Source organism: Mustela nigripes, chromosome 8 (assembly GCF_022355385.1).
Source record: "Mustela nigripes isolate SB6536 chromosome 8, MUSNIG.SB6536, whole genome shotgun sequence".
NCBI classification, from domain to species: domain Eukaryota; kingdom Metazoa; phylum Chordata; class Mammalia; order Carnivora; family Mustelidae; genus Mustela; species Mustela nigripes.
Genome location: NC_081564.1, coordinates 81235555 through 81257397, shown reverse-complemented (window position 1 = coordinate 81257397; position 21843 = coordinate 81235555). Strand labels below are relative to the sequence as shown.

At 33.0% G+C, this 21843-nt stretch overlaps 1 protein-coding gene and 1 pseudogene across 1 annotated transcript in view; one reads left to right on the top strand and one right to left on the bottom strand.

Annotated features, from left to right (window-relative positions):
* Nucleotides 1–2904: 2904 nt before the first annotated feature.
* The window catches only part of CDH19 (cadherin 19), a 93114-nt gene continuing 74175 nt past the window's right edge, over nucleotides 2905–21843 (top strand). The window contains exon 1 of the mRNA XM_059410092.1: nucleotides 2905–3035. The gene's annotated coding sequence lies outside the window, so the exon portion shown is untranslated. The remainder of the gene's footprint in view (nucleotides 3036–21843) is intronic.
* On the bottom strand, nucleotides 8041–8206 carry LOC132024009 (U4 spliceosomal RNA; annotated as a pseudogene).

Below are 21843 nucleotides of genomic sequence, written 5' to 3'. Positions count from 1 at the left end.
GTCTAATTAGAGGCACCTGAGTAGGTTATGTTGTGAAGGAAGTAGATATGAAGTTTCTGATTAAAGGCTGATCTTCTAGCGACAGGTCAGAACCTGAATAATATGTGGTTTTTTTCGTCCGTCCACTGTTAGGTCTGACCTTCATTAGCTGGTCCGGTCTTCAGTTTGTCAGTGGGTTTACATTTCTTAATTATTTGGTTTAAAAAACATTAGGAAAATGGAAGGAAGGAAGGAGAAAAAAAGAAAGAAATCAGTGGCTCTTTCGGACATTGATGAATTATAATATATATATATTTTTAAAGATTTTATTTATTTATCAGAGAGAGAGGGGGGAGAGAGCGAGCACAGGCAGACAGAATGGCCGGCAGAGGCAGAGGGAGAAGCAGGCTCCCTGCCGAGCAAGGAGCCCGATGTGGGACTCGATCCCAGGACACTGGGATCATGACCCAAGCCGAAGGCAGCTGCTTAACCAACTGAGCCACCAAAGCGTCCCGAATTATAATATTTTAATTCAAATCTTGATTTAGATTAACTCAATACAATCCTAGCTAACAGCATCAGGAACTCCCGGCTCTGATCCTCAGCCTTCTGGCAGAAGACATTTGTAGAATCTACCCAGATTGCATGGGGAAGCTGACGATTGTTTACTAGAATGTTTCTGTATATTTCTCAGAATGTTTCTCTATATATGAAGCGGCATGAGTGTCTCAGGAATCACCCACCCTCCCTCATGCTTATTCGGTGGTGTGAAGACCTCCAGTAATGCTCGTGTTACAGCACTGACACTCATTTGTGTAATGGTGTACTTAATTCTGAGACTCTCCATTCTCACACAGTCATGTGCCATTCACTATTCACAATTCCTTGCTCTTTCTGTGTATGGGAAAGATTTCATGTACTTTTTTTTTCTGATGTGAGGAAAATGCAGTTCTAGTAATCCCTGCATTTATGTGATGACTAGTCTCATCAGTCCAGGTCAGTCTACGTTTTGGGTTATGGCATAGATATAAAGACTGCTCGGTTCCAGCCAATCTGATGTTAATCCCTCTTACCCTCCAGGGAGGACAAACATTTCTTAAGTAATGACTAACTTTGTGTCTAATCCTCTCTCCCTCTCCCTCTGCTGCTTCTGTCAGCTCATGCTCACTCTTTCTCTCTCAAAAAATAAATAAAAAAGAAAAGGAAGTACTTTGTGTCTATATTCAAAGCAAATCTAGTTGGCCACTTTGCATAGGTGTTTTATAACATATCTTCCATTTAATGAAATCACACATTTCTGTTAATCGTATTCTACTTGACATACATAAGTTCCGACCCTAGGTTCTTTAGAAAACGTTATCCTGTCTCAGTGTAACTTCTGCAGTTGTGATTTTCCTTTTCCTGATGCAATAATCAGCGTAGCGAATGCTGACCTGGGCCCTCATGCCATACAGCACAAGTCCTGGAACCTAGTGTTGAACATACACGTACAGATAAAAAAAGCACAGTTGCAACCCAGAGTGGAGCTTCATGTGATATCGAGACAGGAGACAATATCCCGTAAAAAGTTAGATTCCTACATACACACTAGAACACAGATGAAACTAGAGGACATCGTGCAAATGACGTGTCACTTACAGAAGGAGAAATACCGCATGATCCCACCCACATGAGGTATCTAAAGTCATCAGAGAGCAGAATGGTGGTTAACAGGGCCCGGACAGGGAGGTGTGGGGAGTTGCGCAATGGGTGTAAAGTCTCAGCACGTGCAAGACAAATATTTCTTGAGATCGGCTGTACCACATCCTGCCTGCCGTTTACAAACTGTGTTAAGTACTTTACAATCAAAGAAGGTAGGTCTCGTGTGTTCCTAATTTTAAAATTTTAAATTTAAAAAAAATACTTAATGAAAAACACTTATGTTTGGTTTTGACTCAGGTTATAGAGGCATGTAACATTTATGTAGCAAATGGTAACAAATAAAGCTTGCTTGTGAATTTAAACATGAAGTAAGCCTGAACTAGACATCACGTAGTCGATTTAGCTCTCACCGACATTACTTGTAATTTCTTTCCTACTATCCTTCCCTGTTATGATGAAAAGCAGTGAACATGCATACGGTCCCAACACTGTATCTTTCTGATATCTGTGGTTGCCTCCTTACAATAATTGCATATGTAAAACTTAAAATATTGCGTTTTTTAGACATCAGTCATAATTTTGGCACCGTTTTACCGTAAGTGCTGTTCATTATTTCTGAACCTCTCTAATTTGGTACAAAAAATTTTTTAACTAAAAACAGCCTTAGTAATCAACACATAACTTCGGATTATGTAGCTCATAATAATAGCTATAACAGAATCTAATTATAAATTTAATGAAATAAGTGTATTTAGGTAATAGATAAACCAAGGAGAAGAAAAGGAGTTTAATTTAGACATTGCCCTCTCTTTCTGTATTTTACTAGATTCCTGAGCAGAAAGACTGAATTAAGAAGCAGCCAGAAGGCATAGACGCTGAGTGGAAAAGCTCTTCTCTTTTTAGCAACTTTTGTGCCTGTTTTAAATTGATCATTTGTTTCTTCAGCTAATCCCCAAGTAGAGGGCATGTCCTTTCCACTTGTAGGATTCTCTTACAGAAGTTGAATTCCCTCCTTATCACCTCAAACCAATAAGTACTTTATTTTTCCTTTTGCTTGTTGTTAGGAAAAAGGAAAAAAAAAAAAATAGCTCATACCACTTGCTGGAGCTGTCTGCATTTTAATCCAAGCCTATGAACGGACATCAGAGTGCCCTTATGATATTTTGCACAAAAGGCTCAGTGTTCATGGCTGTACTCAGAGAACCCAAAATAGCATTCTGTAAGCAGTGACATGCTGGTGGTGTGGTACTAAACGAGCAAGTATCTCCAGCTCAGAGCACTGGGACACATGTTCATGTTTGAGGAGAAGCCTGGGAAGCAAAGAAAGAACCATCTCTCCTCCTCGTCCTCATGCGTTTACCATGAATTTTGAATGTCAATGTTTGCAGAACTCCTAGAACTTGAAGATAACAGAGGTAAGGATGTGAGAATTAGGCATATTTGAATTATATAAATTGTCTTATCATGAATATTGGGCCAGAAAGGACTTTAAAAGTGCTTCAAAAGAGAAAAAAATTCGAAAAATTTAAAATCACAATGTATATATTGAACTGTCTCTAAAATAAATACTTATGAGACCAGTTGGCCATCTCTACCATTCAGATTGAGGAAAATAAAAGTTGCTCATTCCAGAACATTTAAAATGTTAAACTTCTTAGGAGGAATGTATCACCTTTATTTATTTTCTTCCTCTAGGATTTTGTTTTTAATTTATCATGTATTTATCTTTGTTCTATCAGATGCTATGGACAATAAAATCACCTTAAAGATGCAAGGAAAATATAGAGTAAATATTTTTAATTCAATTAATAACTTCTTAGGAAATGATATTCAGTATGGAGCTTTCTGCATATCTGAATAAAATTAAATGTTTCTTTGAAGGACAGTCAATTCTCAAAGTTGACATATAAATACTTTATTTTCTTCCTTTTTGTCAGTTGTTTGGGCTATCAAACTTTTATGAACTTTAGAAAAGTGTTAAGGCAAAAAAGCTAAAGTAATTAAGAATATAATAGTAATAATATTAATGAGAAGTGAACAATTGGGCAAATTATCAACATATTCAAATGTGCATGTATTAATTTGCAATAAATTATATCCATCACATGTAATAAAATAGCTGATTCAAGAGATATGAAAGACACAATAATATGAAAGACATGAAAGTGTAAATTACAAAAATTCAAATTGTGAGATATTTAATATTGCTTCAGTTTTAATTTATTGCAAGTAAATTTAATTTATTGCAAGTTTCTAATTTTAATAAAATACTTTAATGTAAGCTTGCATCAAAGGGATTTAGTAAGTCTGTAACTAGCATATAAAAAACATATGAAGAGGTAACAACAAAAATATCTAAATAGAATGGCAAATGTTTTCTTTATGTTAATTTATATTGTAGCTCAAAATAATTAATTTTTTGAACTAATATATCTATACAGAAGACATTATTTATGTAAAATATTTGCATATTTAGCAATATAAATTTATATTTTGGGGACATTTGCAATATCAAGTAATGTAATAAAATAATATGCATTCATATAATATCCTTCATTCCAAATTCTATATATGTTAGATATCTAAGTACACATGTACAAGTAGATATGTACTTACAATTTTTAGTTTGAAAATATTTAAATTTTTATATAATGTGGACATTTCTGTTTACCAAATTTTGTAACCAATAAAGTTGTACCCCAAAAAGAATAAACATTTTAAAATTGAAAGTCTAAAATTATTTAATTTTTACAAACAGCAATTTTACAAAATCTAGAAGTCATCTCTAGATGACTTATTCTCTTATTTTTTATATGCATTTTCTGCTTTACCAAGGCTTTGTAACAATGACTGAAATGTCTCAGAACATTATGTAAATTATATCTTCATTTTCCATTCTCAATTTTAGCAATTCTTTGTGTCCTAATAAAATATTGAAATATTTTTACTTCTATACTTAAACGCACTGCCTCTCTACCTCTCTCACACACACACACACAAACACACACATATACAGACTGGAGATCTTAAAGGGTATTTCATCTATTCATATATTTTGTTTTGTTTTGTTTTTCCCTTAGAATCCTTCCAATGTACTTATTCCTGGAAACTTAAAAAAAAATTTCAATTAAATTATCGTAAATGAAGATGCTTTAAAATGATTTGCATAAATGTTTCCCAAGCATTCTTTAAAAATCTGACCCATCTTTCAGGAATTTGTCATAATCGAGATACATATAATTAGATAGATGATAATGTATAACTAAATATAAACTGACATTGAATTTTTTGACACTCATGCTCTTAACATGTACCCTTTAAATATTGTTCTTTATGAATATTTTATTTATTTATTTGACAGAGAGAGAGAGTGTAAAACAAAATTTCCCTATAGTATTAGGTGAAAAAAAAGGGGGGGGGCCATAACATCACTTTTCAGATGGATATAATTCTCTTCCTTCTAAATAAGGCTTTTGTCTTTGTGTCTGGATAAGACATTGGTTTTTCTTTGGTTATTTTCTTTCTTTTATCCAACATTTGTAAAATATACCAATTCTATAGACATACCAGGATTTGACCCCAAATTATTAGTCAATAATAAATGGGCATATGTGACAATGGAATATTACTCAGCCATCAAAAACAATGCAGTCCTGCTATTTAAGATGACCTGAGTGGATCTAGAGTGTTTTGTGCTAAAGTACTGACTTCGGTCAGATGAAGACTGATACCCTATGATTTCACTCACCTTGGGATTTAAGAAGCAAAAGAGATGAATGTAGAGGAAGAGGTGGGGGAGAGAAAGGGAGAGAGGCAAGCCATAAAAGAACCTTCACTAATAGGGAAAAATCCAAAAGTTCTTGGAGGGTCGTGGACAGGGATGGGATAAATGGGTGTTGGGCATTAAGGAGGGCACTTGTGATGAGCCCTGGGTGTTGTATGTGAGTGATGAATCACTACATGCTCTTACTCCTGAAGCTAACAAACAACCAAAGTTGCAGCTGAATTTTTGACCCAGTAAGTCTCTTTCCTGGGACTTCATCATACTTAAATAATCTAAAAGTAGATAATGAAGAATATCTACGACAACGGGATTATAAATGATGAATTGAGTAACATAATATGCTCTCTATCACAATAAAATCATATATAGCCATTAAAAATGACTGTCATAAAGACTATAAAAATGCGTATGTATATTTGCATGCACACACATATACATGTGCCTGTTTTTGTCTATGGACAGATTTCAGATTTTATATATATATATAAATATATATATTATATATATAATATATATGTATACATACATACACACACATATATATTTTTTCATGTGTATATAAATATATCTTTTCACTTGCTAATATCAAGACCACATAAATTATTAAAGTTCTATGCCATTGTATAATTTCCCATGCCTCATATTTTTTAAATTTTTTTAAGTTTCTATTTTAATCCCACTTAGTTAACACACAGTGTTATATTAGTTTCAGGTGTATAATACAGCAATACAGTAATTTATTACACATCCATACATCATCCTGTGCTCATCAAACAAGTGCACTCCTTAACCCCCATCACCTGTTTAACCCATTTCCACACCCATCTCGCCTTTGGTAACCATTAGTTTGGTAACCATTAGTTTGTTCTTTATAGTTGAGAATCTGTTCCTTGTTTTGCCTCTCTCTCTTTTTTCCCCCTTTGCTGGTTTGTTTTGTTTCCTAACAAAACCACATATGAGTGAAATCAAATGTTACCTGTCTTTCTCTAACTTATTTTGCTTAGCATAATATTCTCTAGCTCCATCCCCATTATTGCATTAAAACTCAGTGATCTTTCAGTGTGTGTGACTCTTCTTTATCCATCCAATAAATGGCCACAGGCTATTTCCATAGTTTGGTTATTGCAGATAATCTGAATTAGTATTTTTGTATTCTTTGGGTAAATATCTATTAGGGCAATTGACAGATTGTAGTGTAGTTCTATTTTTCATTTTCTGAGGAACCTCCATTCCATTCTCCAGAGTGGCTGCACCAGTTTACATTCCCACAACAATGCAAGAGGGTTCCCCTTACTCCACATCCTTGCCAAAACCTGTTGTTCCTTGTGTTGCATGCCATTTTATATAGAGGATGACATATATAAAGTTACTTCTATGAAATTTAAATTTAAACTGTTTTAAAGATACGAAGCAATGTTGTCATTGTGTGTGTATATTAAACAAATGTTTAAAACACACAGTTCTTAAATCGTAAGTATAATTTTTATGAGATTATGTGACACTGTATTATAATTGAACACTTGCATTGTAGGGAAACAGGAATAGGAAATACACTTTTAACACTGTATATATGTAAGTTAAGTATCCAAATTTTAGTAAATTGTTAATTAGCTGCTTTCTACATATTAAGAAACAAAATGATGCTAGGCTTGCTGGATTAAAGAAATAACATGGATTATTTTATATAAGAACATCATCTCTTCACAGAACATATTAACTATTTCTACACATTGTTAAATGGAGTGGCTCATAGTCCACATAATGTAAGCTCTAAGAGGAAAAAAAAGACATCTTTTCAGTCAAACAATTCACTCATTCATCAAACTATACTGAATGCTTTTACATTTAAGCACTGAAAGGAACATCTTTATCTTCTCTGGCATCAATTACAAAGGAATCAAAACCTTAAAGAACCTATTTCATCTTGCTTTTTAAATCCATTTGTTCCTCAAATTAATTATATTCATGATGGTTTCCCTTCCTGAAATTTATATGTATGTTTAACCCATCCCATCTCTTGGAGGTACACTTTTACTGTCTTATAGATTTACAAATGTATCTCTTTTCATTTTTCCTATATACATTCTATTTAGAATTAATGTGATGTGGGGCGCCTGGGTGGCTGAGTGGGTTAAGCCTCTGTCTTCAGCTCAGGTCATGATCTCAGGGTCCTGGGATTGAGCCCGGCATCGGGCTCTCTGCTCAGCATGGAGCCTGTTTTCCCCTCTCTCTCTGCCTGCTTCTCTGCCTACTTGTGATTTCTCTCTCTCTCTCTCTGTTAAATAAGTAAATAAAATTTTAAAAAGAGAAAGAAAAAAAAAAGAATTAATGTGATGTACCCAAAGTGCTTATTTTGGGAATTTTGGAGTAGGAGTTTACTTATTCTGTAAGCATGCCATTCATGTTAAAGAGATTTAAAAAAGTCTTCCTTGTGAGGTGTTTCCAGTATTATGTTTACTAAAATACATTCCTTGGTCATTCTCTGTACATAGCTAATAGCATACAATCATGAGATGATAACCCCAGAATGTAAAATAGTTGTGTTAAACACTCTGCTAAGCTAATTCATCTGGTTTCAAGTTTTGTCTTCAAAATATATTTTCATGATCACATACTCTAAATAAATTCAACAAGTTGTACTTTAAAAATGTGGACTAGTCAAAAATAATGTGGGCTAGTCACTAAGTTATTTTAACCTGCATTCAGAAAACAAAAACATAAATGATATGGAATTTTTTCAATTAGCAATAATCGCACCTCAGATAAACCTCATTGGCTATGATACTGCCACTGCACAAAGATGGAATTTTTTATTTATATGCTTTATTATTTTTAAAAACTTCTCCTTTGAGGTAGACATTCCATATTAGGATCCAAAATTTATTATCATTTTACTCTAAAATTTTTGTGAATGGCTACTGAAATACTAAATTAAACTCCTTATCAATTCATTTTTTCAGTTTTGAAATTGATTTCAGTATCATTTTGACACGTCGAATAATTTGAGAGATTATAATTTAGAATTTCTTGAATTTATTTTTTAACTCTCAAGTCATGGGGAAGTGTAAGGAAAATGATTATATTATTGCTATTTACTTATATGTTGTTATTATTCATAATAAACAGAATTTGCAGAGTGGTTACTTTGGTGCTTGGTTTATTTTTTCCTTGTAACATCTTTGCTTGTTCTTGCCCATTTAATTGACCTACAAACAGAATCCCCAAACTGCAATTTTTATCTTAAAACATTCTTTCTTAAATCCATACTCCCCAGTGAAGAGATCTCTGCTTTTTTTCTATTAGCATCTACTTTGAATGACTCATCTATTCTTAGATTCTTCAGTTCTAGACTCTGATCACTCTTCAGTCCATTCTTTTCTGCTTCAGTCCTTCCTAAAACTTCTCTTTAGTTATTCACCAAGATGTACCATTTTTTGTTTGTTTTTCTTTTAAATGACAAATGGTATGAGAAACCAAATCTGGGCACTAAGGGTGCATGTTAGTTTTGGTGATAGGTAAATTACCAATGATGTTGGTGTGACCTCTTTTGGTGACAAGTTAAGAAAGATACCTATTTTCATGTTCATTTGTTAACATTGATTTTTCTAATTAAATACAATTCACTATGGAACTTTACTTTCCTGATACCATGAGTGTTGTCAACTATTAAATCTTTCTACTATACAACTATAATTGTCATAATCCTGTCCAATCTCTTTAAACATTTGAGTATATATGTCAAAAATTAACGGTCTTCAAAAATTAGTTTTATATTTTTATGCAATAGATAGTACACTGGTAAACAGTGTTTTACACCACATTTTCTAAATTCTGATTTATTTCTTTAGGGTAGACTTTCAGACATGAATTCAGTAGATAAAATGGTGTAAAATCTTTAACACTCCGGAAAAATATTTTCTAATTTAAACATATCATTTCAGTTTATTTTGCTGGTATGAGAAACAGCTCATGACAAGAAGTCATAGATTAAGAGCTTTGAGATTATAAGAAGTAAGTGCCCCTCGGGCAAATAATATATATTAATTAAAAAAGGAAGAAGTAAGTGCATATAGTTGAGAGATTTAAGATGTAGACTTGACCATAAATGAAGTTTGAATATGTATGGAAGGTAATGTAAACACTGAAGGGGGGTTCCTTATTCAAGTTACAGTTTTTGAATGGGTCCTGTATCCATTCAATGAGAGAAAGTGATGAAGAGGAATGAGCAATAAGAGATAAGGGTTTCTCTGTGGGCCGTGAGACTTTGAAATGCATCTTGGAAAATAGATCTATAGATAACAAAAGAGATAAATATGGACCGCTGAGAATCCTTAGTAGTGCTTTGGTATATAGACAATAATTGAAGCCATAAAATCTGCAGACATTATTGCACATATAGAATGAGTAAAGCATTTCTGAAGAATGGATCTTTAGTATTTAAGGAAGAGAACAATAAAATGAAATAGAGATTTTGAGGTGAAGGAGAAGCTTGAAAGTGTGTAGAGCTTTGCAAGCCAAAAGAGAGAGAATTCTTAAAAAGGGAACTGCAATTATGATGAAAGCAACAATGTGCTATGCCACTATAAGGTTAATTTCAAAAAATAAAGAAAAAAAAATTATTGAATTTTGTTAAAGAAATCCCCCTCTTGACCTGGATGGATTGGTTGCATTGTAGTATTGGTGGGGGGACAAGCCAGATTGCATTTTTGTGTAGATTGGATGAGAAAAATATGGAGAGAGTGAATGGACATTTATTCCATTTCTCTGAGATTTATTTTTTTTTATGTTGTGCCTTTTGAATTAATACCCTAATAATCTTTTAATCTTATTTTCTATACCCATGCTTTGTTTTTCTGCTTTGATCAAGATTTTTCTTCAAATTTACCTTTCAAAATTTCCTCCTATACATACCTTTAAAAAATAGCCAGGAATTACAGTTCCTGTTCTCTAAACACACTATACTTCTTTCATTGAGGAAGTCCTTTATTTATCTAAGGAGATTTTGGGTTTCCTTCTTTCTGTTGTTGTTGTTGTTGTCTACCACTCCTGCCATTTGTTGTTGCTTCTTTTCAGTTATATTTTTATGTTTTCTATTTGTTTTGGACTTTTTTTTTCAACTGGCATCTTTCCCTAAAAGGAACCTCATGTATATATAAGAATAAGGAACATAAAAATTGTTTGGGAAGTCTTTTTGTATGAGTGGGGAATGGAGACTGAATACTGTCAGAATTCATTAGATATTTTTATGGCAATGACCAAGGTGATTGATTTAGAGATCCTCAAATATTACAGTTTTCCTCTTGAGGATATATATTTCTCTATTAAAGGAAATTGATAGACAGACAGGTAGGGAGAGAGAGAGAGAGAGAGAGACTTCAACTTACAAGTTGATGGAAATCAACTTTCCTATATTAAGATGTGACAACAGACCTATATAGTAATGGTTTATTCCTCTGCTATCTCTAAAGTGTCTTAGGTCCCGTGACTACTTATACACAATTCTACTCCTTTCTCCTACCAGATCCTGACATTTCATATAATAGAAACTGTACACATTAGCCTTCCGTGTATTAACCTGAAGTTATTTATAATATTTAGGAAATATTTCCCATTCCCAATTGCCTTGAATTGGACAGAGCTCTTACCTGAATGATTTAGTGTGTGTATTTACAGTCACTTCTTTTATTATTATTCTTTTATTCTTGTAGCAATGGGGACATAGTGGCTCCCTTCTGCACTTTAGGAAGAGATTAATTAGAATTTTCCGAAGAAATCTGATTAGAAATATTTAAATAAATGCCACGTTTTTGTGATATGATAATAACTTCCTTTATTGAACATTTGATATGCTTCAGGTCCAGCTTGTTATTTTTTTGTGACTTATCACAGCATACCTAGAAGTTACGTATGCTATCTCATTTTGCAGTTGGAGAAACTCAATCTGAGTGTTTAAGTACTTAGACTAGTGTCATGCAGCTGTATTATTATAGAGACACAAATCTTTACATTTTATACAGATTCTCCTGAGTGGTCAATACTAATTTAATATTAATATTAAATGAATATTTAACTAAGTACTATAATTAAGAAAAAGAACAAGATAGAAATTATATAGTCCATTTGACTTAATTCCTATTTTCAGTTTGTATTACTTATAAGAACCATCTATTGTGGTATAATTTGGCAACCAGAAAGTTACTATTGCATAATCAGGACATAGAGTAAAAGTCTGAGAACCCATGCAAATTGTTCTCTTGAAGAGAGAGAAAAGCAGGATAAGGTGGGAGATACGGACTTGAAATATTCAAAATGGCCATGTTGTGCTCCTCCACTTTGCAGAGCAATCTCCAGACAAGTGACTCCCATGTGGTCTCCTAAAGGTAATGTAGAGTGTGCCCAAGACCATCAGCTGAGCTGTGGCAAAATATTTTAAAAATCTATTTATATTGATGTTTTACCTCATACTCTTATATTTCAATTTTGAGTATGTTTTTATGAAATGTCTTTATGGTGGTAAAAGTTGTAGAAGTAAATGATTAGTATATAAATACGTATTATAATATTGGAGTTTACCCTAAGCAGTTTTTTCATAGGAGAATAAATATGAAAATTTGGAAACCACTGTCCTAGAAATAAACCCTGGCCATTGTTTACCCATATATTTCTTTTTTCTTTTCCAAAATGGCATCCATATCCTGGAAAATGGTTTCCCTCAAGGTTAAGGGAACCAGCTCTGAAGGAAGTAATCTGCTTGGATTTAATTCCAGCCTGACAAATTATTACATAGCTAAGCAAATCTAGTTAACTTCTGTGTGCTCACTGTCTGCATTTATGAAATATCAATAATAATGGACATATACCATATAACTGTTGTAAGGGAAATCACTTAAAGAATGGCATACTCTTTGTATAGTAATAGTCATGATGTAAGCCACCAATATATGTTAGACGTAATGGTTGTGGTGGTGGTGGTATCCTTGGACAATTTGCCTTATAATCATCTTGGAGCTTGTTAAAATCTCCTAAATGGTGAATCAGAATCTTTGGAATATGGAATCTACATTTTATTTAGCTTTGTGGTTAATTCTAATGTGAATAAGGTGAGTAAGTCATTTCCTAGAAATTGAGGGACTGAATCAACCAAGTTATTGATTACTTTACACTTATGTAAAGAAAAAGGAATTCTCTTCATGCATAATGAAAATTTTAAAGTAGAAAAATGTAACCATCTCCAGCATAAAATAATAGTTTTGTCATGTTTGTTCATGTTTTAAAATAATAATTACTGCAATTGTCAAAGTGTTTTCACATGGCAGCTAAAACGCTTTAATATTTTAACCAGTTCATATGAATCAGGTACTATGTGGTTCTATGATACTGTTATAAATGTTTTAAGTTTTGCATTGATTCTACACACAAACACACACACACACACACACACACACACACACAAATAGAGTGTATGACTTTAATTTTTTTTTCTATTCACTAAGATTTAGGTCTTTAAAAAGTCATGTTTGTATTATGTCTTTTTCAATACAAAATTATATTTTCCACACCATTTGGCAGTGGTGCTTACTAAGTATTGCTTTTGATGGTAGAATACATTTATAGCTATTATAGTTATAAAGAATATGTACTGAAAGCAATTGATAATTGGAGAAGGGAACATTTAGATGATATATTTGACTAGGTATTATGTAGCTACTAATACAATATCAGCAAAAAAAAATGTCAAATAGAGTGCAACTGTGTCTTTATTTACTGTAGTAAGCAGTAGGTAGAAAGATTTTCAATGAGTGAAAAACAAAATAATATATGCATAATGGAAATTGAAGACCAAATAAATAATTCTGAAATAAGTTCTTGGGACAATAGGATGCATTGTTGTGAGGAAGAAAAATATTTTTTCTTTTCTTGTTTCTATGGTGATATATAAATTTAATTTGTCAGATACCACTTATGTTATGAGAATAATTAACTGATAGGCTTTCATATTTATCCAAATAATGTTTCTGGATTGTAGAATGTGGAAGCAAAAAATGCTTCACTTTGCTATGATTGTGGAAGTTCTCACTCTTTACATAGATGGTAACTGGTGATTTTGACAAAGTTCCATGATTTATTTCCCAGATCAAGAAATCTCCAAAAGTGGGGTGCTTGGGTGACTCAGTCATTTAAGCATCTGATTCTTGATTTTTGGCTGAGCTCATGATCTCAGAATCATGGGACTGAGCTCCATGCAGGCTCTGTGCTCCATGCAGGCTCTGTGCTCCATGCAGGCTCTGCTTGAGATACTCTCTCCCTTCCCCTCGTTCTTTGCCCCTTCCCCCACTCACACTCTCTCTACGATAAATAAACGTTGTTAAAAAGAAAGACATCTCTAAAATGCACCTTATAATCATTCTTTGAAATTTTTACTTTCCTAAATTTATTTATTCTTATTTTTAGCATTGAAAGTCATTACTTACTGGTTCTATATTATCTGAAAGCTGTGTAAGATTAAACTGATAATAAAGGAAATTTGTGATATATATTATATATTCTAATTGGTGGATCAGTGGTATATCTAAGTGAATTATAATTAAGTCTTCAACACATATAGAATTCACACACACACACACACAGCATGACCCTTGACATAAATGAAGTTTTCCTTCTGCTTGATTTCTAAGTTTGTTTGTTTTTTAAATTTTATTTATTTGAGAGAAAGAGCACAAGCAGGGGTAGAGGGAGAAGCAGGCTCCCACTGAACAGGGAGCCCAACACAAGGCTCTATCATGACCTGAGCTGAAGGCAGACACCCAACAGACTGAGCCACTCACGCTCCCCTTTCTATTTGTTTAGACAAAATTTTTGTTGGTGAGTGTAATGCAACTTTGATTCCTTCTAGTCATAAAAATTAAAAATGAATCAGATTCAACTAATTATAAAAATAAAATATACTTGGGATCAATTAAAGCTAAATCTACTCTTATAAAACATAATACAGTAATCCAAATTATGACAATTCCTCAACTCAATTTATATAGATATAATATCCTAATGCCAAAAGAGACAATGTAGGAAAGAAATAGTAGAATAATTTTGCATATGATATTAGCTAGAAATCACCATATGCTATATAGTCTATATTGTATAACTTAGAATTTATATTCTATATAACATTTATACCAACAACATATATCATAGATAATATATAATATAGATTATACTTTATGTATTGTTTTGTTATGCATTTTATACATACAAAGTGGTGTGCATACATTAGGAATGCAAGCATGTCTCAATATTATTGAATCTATTCTCTCTATTCTGTACCTTATCAGACCAAAGGAAAAGAAAGTAACCATATGGTAATCTCAATTCATAGTCTCAATTTTAAATAAGCACATATTGATAACAAAAAATTTATTTTTTTTCAAGATTTATTTATTTGAGAGAAAGAAAGAGGGAACATGTGAGTGGGAGAGGGGCAGAGGGAGGGAGAGAATCTTCAAACATATTCCCCCGCTGAGCGTGGAGCTGGTTCTCAGGGCCCTAAGATAATAACCTGAGCTAAAATCAAAAGTCAGAAGCTTTAACTGACTGAGTCCCAGACATCTTAACAAAAACTCCTTAAAGCTAGAAATACTCACTAAAATCCTCTCCATGTGAAAATTTGGAAAATAGTGGGAATTTTGGAATTTTATGTGTGCATATATGCCTGCATGTAATGAACTTTTAAGTTACTTGTTACTTGATGTTGTGAGATAAGAGAGCCTTTGGCTGTCGCCCACCATATCCCATGTGCATTTGACTTTTCAGAGTTTCCTCTATGGCACTCAACTCAAACACGTAGTTATAGGCTCTGGATTTGAATTGGGAGTAGAAATCTACAGGACTGAACATACAAGTGTCCACGATAGTAATTCAACTCAGTTTTCCCGAACTAAATAAGTTGAATTAAATCCATCAGTCCGGTAATTATTAGGAAGTTAGGATTTAACAGTTGGGTTAGTGGGCAGGAGAAGGAAGAAATATAATTATTAGTACTGTTGGAGATTTAGGTATATCTATGTTTTAATCTTTAAAAATGTAAACATTAAAATATAACAAAGGGTTATTATTTGAAAAAGGGTATTATTTGAAATCACAAGGAAAAATTAAACTCTGTGTGAAAGATTTTAAGTATTTGCTTTAAAATTCATGAGGGGGTTGCCTAGGTGGCCCAGTCAGTTAAGCATCCAAGTCCTGAGTTCAGCTCAGGTCATGATCTCAGGGTTGTGAGATTAAGCCCCGTGTGAGCTCTGTGCTCAACAGGGAGTCTGCTTTCTCTCCCTCTCCCTCTGCCCCTCCTCCCACTCTCTCCTCCTGAAATAAATAAATAAAATCTTTTAAAAATAAAAATAAATAATTAGTGAGCAAATGACCAGATAATTCTCTCATTACCTAAAATTGTGGAGCAGATACCCTAGAAATATCAAGACTGGGTTGAACTACAGAAACCAAGCCTTGACATACACACAGGAAGGAATAGCTGAATTATATGGGCTATGGAGATTTCTACCCTATTTAATGAACCTTAATATCTTAACTTGGAAATGGCTGATTATCTTGGACTGTTGTTTGGAATAATGTTTTTGAAATTAATATGCAAATGTACTTGTCCCTGGGCACATCATATTTCTCTCCAACCCTGACCCTGTTCAACTTGTATTCTTTCAGGTTAGGTATTTTTATCTCTTTTATTACTCAGACAAGACTTTATTCCAGTTATTATCTATAGCTGGCCTTTGTGACTCCTTTTTTCCCATTAGTTTATATAAGCTCACTTTGATCTTCTTTCTTTTCTTTTTAAATGGAGGTTAATAATTAGTATCTCACAGAATTACAAAGAAAATTAACAAGAGAAAACATGAAGTACATATTATGTTTCCAGGAATATAGTTGGGGATTGTATTAGGGGGCTAGGCTATCTAGCCAAGCAGCTACCACTTCTTTACCTCGTACCACAAATATTTAATGAAAGTCATGAGGGTACACTATTGAGTTCCATACAGTTACCAGTGCCCTAAGCTTGATTGAGGTTCTGCTGTCTCATAGCTAGAATATTGGAGTGCCAAAAGAAGGGAGGGATAAAAACAAAGCCTTTTACTGCTCTATTTCTGAGGTGAAAGCCATCAATTACTTACAGATAGTTAGGAAACTAATCACATAATCCTGCCAAATTATAGGAATGATATTGATGAGCAATAGTATGTCTCCTACAGTGATTAAAAGATGTTAGTTATTTTTATTACTCTCTGATGTCTCTTCCCTGCCACTTCAGTGTACTAATCATCCAGAGGTTAGGGATGGATTATGAAATCCTAACGAATTAAAGGTAATGTTTTCTTAGAGCAATGGAGTGAAAGGGAAGATATCATGATAACAATGACATAACTGAGTGTAGAATCACCAAGTGCTCACTTAGAATTTCTGCCTGTAAGTTTTACAGGTAGCTACCTCAGTATTTCTAAACCCACTTTTGACATTCCCTACACCATCTCTCTTGAAATCCAGTTGGCCCCTCTTTTATCCCTTGAGTCCCTTTATAATGTCTGGTAGAGCAGTAGCATGGGTGATTGTGAGAGGTTTATACTATAGCTCCAAGTCTAATTTTTTTAATATAACAGACACAGGTTCAATATCCATTCCAAAAAAATGTACTGTATATTTGTGTAAACCTATTTAAGACCTTGTCTATTTACTTAAATACAAAAGTAAGTATATTAATGCTGGGAAATGTTAGGTTGTTGAACTGTTTCAGCTGAACTATCTTGAGAAATCGGTATTGTCTGTTATGTTAATTCCTGCCTTCATGTCTGCCTTTATATTTAATTTTATAGAGCTATATAGTTTTTACTTTAATCAGTTTTATTTTAATCATTTAATATGATGTTAGCTTTTAATTAAATATTTTGCATCTTTATCAGCGCTTGAAAACATCTGCAATTCCAGACATTGAAATTTTGCTTCTCTGGATCTATTGGGTTGGGCCCTTGCCTGTTTATCACTCACTTCAAGGTGCCTATGTGTTCAGAAGTTAGATGTGCTTATTTAAAAGAACAAACTGAGGGTTGCTGGAGGGGAGATGGGTGAGGCATGGACTAGACTGGGGATGGACATCCAGGAGGGCCCTGGTGATAAGCACTGGGTGTTACTGTAAAGTGATGAATCTCTAAATTCTACTCCTGAAACCAGTACTACACTATATGTGAACTAACTAGAATTTAAGCAAAGACCTAAAAATATAAGTTGACGAAGAGAAATGTTTTATATTATTTTTAGGCAGTGTTTTAGAAACCATGATTTTGAGAGTTTTCCTTTTTCCCCTAAGCTTTAGAACGTCCTGACCATTGCAAATTATTAGTCTTTTGATATATCATTTTGACCAAGCCACTCACAGTTTTCTAAAGATGGAGACATTATATTAATTGCCATCTGTTTTTCTCTATGAGAAGCTGACTTAGTTGAGCCTTGTTTTAGCTTTCCACAAGCCTTCCAGAATACATTATATTTTTATAAGTTTTCACAGATGGAATAATTGTCTTTATGTAACCAAGAAGAGGTCATAGAAAAGACAATTCATAATTAGATTCAGTTACAAACTGTATAAGTGCATAGATTATAATATTTTTCATCCCTTAAGTCATAATTAGTCCTCTTTGAAAACATAATTGCTCTGAATCACACTGAGATTATTTTTAGCCAATATATGTCCATGCAATATCACATATTATTTCAGGCATCATGATATTTATATGTCATGGTCACATAGTCATGCTTAGAATAAAAAATGACATTAAAATCATTTGAAAATATATATAGAACATACAGATTAAGAACCATATATCTTACACTTTTTGCAGTAGTCATTCATAAAGTATTTTTTAATATGTGTATATTGTTTGAAGAAATAACAGTAGTTGAATATTTCAAAGTTTAAAAATAAATCATTAGCTCTTTCCCACGCACTTATAGGTAGCTATTTTTGTGTAGTTAAAAACTCTTATAAAAACACTTAATGTCTGTCAGACAGTATCTAAGCATATTAACTCATTTAATCAAGATAACTCCATGGGATAGGCACTAGTGTTAAACTAATTTTCCAAATGAGATGAGTAGGTACCCAGAGGTTAACCTTTGTCAGGTATTATAGCAGTGGGTGGCAAGACTGTGTATTCAGTTCTTCCTTGACCCCTCACTCCACCAGGCTGCCTGGGGAGCATTTCATCTCAACAAATTTGGGAAAACAACCTCAGAGGCAGTCAGTGGTGCTCTCTTGATCTTCATGATGGCACTAAATAAACTTTTCTTATGTAGTCATGTATAGACATGTACTAAATACTAACACAGGTAATACACATGAGGAAAATTTTAAGTCATTTATAATTTCTCAATGCAGACACAATTTCTATCTACATTTGAGGTCATAGTCTTTCTGGCCTTCTTTTCTGCACTTGTCAACACACTTTTTTCCCTAAATTAATGGGATAATTTTCTTTGTAGGTATTTCTTTCATCTAACAAAGTGTTACAGCTATATTTCTATATCATTAAATCACTTTAGAGCACCACACTTAATGGCCGAATAATATTATGTTAACACGAATTTTGAAATTTGTTTTTATTCACTTGTTCTTTGTTAACCGTGAGACCAGTTTTCTGTATCTCTCCAAATGAATAGATTTAAAGTATTCAGGGAATTCCTGGTGTTTTTAAATTATGGAGTGAAACCAGAAGCATGGATAAATATATGTGGGTTTACCTCCTGGGATAATGAAGTGATATTAGAATACTGCTTTAGAAAGTATTTAGAAACAAAGTATTGCTTTATTTTTTTTTCCTTTTATTTTTCTACATTGTATATTTTCACAAGAACATTTAGAGAAAAGGAGATTTCCCTAAAGAAAATATTTTACAGGGTTGACTGCAATCACACAAGAAAACTAAGTGTAAGAAAGAGTGTGTGGACGTCCAGTGGCCAAATTAAAATCATTACTAATATGGCAAGATATAATGAAGTCCCATACTGATTAATTGCGTGGGCATCATATAATGAAGGATATGCCTTTTAGGCACATCTTCAATACAGCGTTAGGTAGTTATTTAGCTTAGAAATAATGAGAAATCACGTTTTGGTAACTTGTGGAAGATGGAAAAGATGGGATACCAGATTTTTTAAAGTGATATTTTGCCAATGGTTATTTCATCAGTTGGAATATGCCTCTTCTCATTGGGGAATATTTTCACTTTCAGGCTCAATTTTGTCAGTGCTTAGCACTGAGCACAGTCCTCATTAATCCACAGTCCTCTGCAACTGCCAGAAACAGAGTTCACAGTAGCCAGCCCAGGGATGAAATGGCCCTTGTTCCCCATCCTAGGACATCATGCAGAGAGTGAATAGGGAAGGCCATAAAGCCAATGCGGGCTTGAGGAGCTCCTACAGAAGACACTCTGACCTCCTATTGCTTTAGCTGTAGCACAGTGCTTTTATTTGTGCCAGTAAATATGTAAAATACATGTTTAACGAATGCATACAAATGGGACAGAGAAAGATGTTTTACATTCCACATCTACGGAGAAAGAGTTGGCCAATGGTTTAATATAAATCTTGGTCTGGAGGTACTGCTTCTTCTCACTTATGTATACAAGCTATATCCACGAGCATTTCTTTCTGTATTTCCTATTAGTGTTCTGAGAAAGCCATTTAATAGCCTTTATGGATGCTGTCATTCTATGAGGCTGCCAAGTTTCACTTGATTTTTAAAAAGATCACAAATAGGATTAAGTTTTTCTATTTAACCCATCCACATTTTCCGAGCTACAACTTCTATCTTCTTCCATACAGACACCAAATCCATTGTTCTGACTCATTCTTGCTTTTTTTTTTTTTTTTTAACCTCAAGAATCTTTAGAACAAGGGGGGAAAATGTGTTCTAAACAGAGATAATAGAAAACATTTTATTATATCTAATTTCAAGACTGGTCCAGACGTTCAAATGTAATTTCTATATATTTAAATAAGAACTATCAATGACAAGTGCCATGGACTGTGTTAGACATCTACATGTTTTCCTTCTTCAGTAAGACACAGTGAACACACCATGCCTTTAAGATTAGATTTCCAGTCTAATTTACACTGGTAAATAAGTATGTGCTACTGCACAGGTCACTTAAAATGTCTTGATATAAATTTCTTCATATGTGAAAGTAATACATTAGAGAAAGTACAGATTTTGATATTAAAATTATGTGATCCTATTTGAACATAATATGTTGATGTATTTTATAATAGTGCTATTCAGATATTAATATTATTTTATTTTGTAATTTTGTGTTAATAGCAATGTCACTTAATTTTTATACATTATATATTTTGAAATATATATATTTTCAAGATATGTAAGGAAATGTAGTTCACACTGCATTTTATTTAAAATTTATATTAATAATTAATATTTATATTAAACCATTTTATTAAATATTTAATATTTATTTATATTTAAATAAATATTTATTTAATGTTAATATTTAAATATTTAATATTTATGCCTAGTTATGAGCAATGAGATTAAATTTAAACAAATCAACATGAGACACAGTATTAGCGTTTTTCCCATATTGAAATATTATGCAAGTTTTCATCCATACATTCACCTGACAGGACTGGAGATGGAGGGTGGAAATGCCACTGCTTGTTTCTCTAGGGCTCATTTCAGACGTACTAATTGATAGCATTTTTCCGTATTAGCCCAGATTCTCCCTGAATATTTCTCAGCCTGGCACTGCTGACAGCTGTCAACACTCTTCAATCAGAAGTGGACGATTATTTGAAACATTTTCCCTTACCCTGAAATGTATGACCATTATAGACAATTTGGGATCTAGAAAAGTATAAACAAAGCCATAATATTTCATAGTTCAGGAATACCTACTGCTACCATTTCATTCTTGTATCTTTATATTAAGAGGTTCAAATAAAAGGGTCTCCTATCTGTTTTATCATTTAGGATTATAAAATAATGATAGTTTAACATTTAATTTTAAATTTAATTGCAAAATATTTCAGTCATGTACTTTATCTGAAAAAAAAAAAAATCTAACATATGGTAGAAAAATCACCCAGATTTAATGAGTGTTATTATTTGACATATTTACTTGAGATTGTTTAGAGGGAGAAAAATGAGACATATTTCTAAACTTCAATCTTTAAACCAATTTCTCTTCCTACTAGCATGGTAATTACCATAATAAATATTGTGTATCACTTTTCTTTTTCTAGACTTGCTTTACACAATTTATGTATGACAACAGTCTCTTATGACATCATCTTGTAATTTTAAAACACTTTGTAATTGGTATCATATAGTACTGTGATTTAAACTTTATTTTTCTATATATATATATATTTCT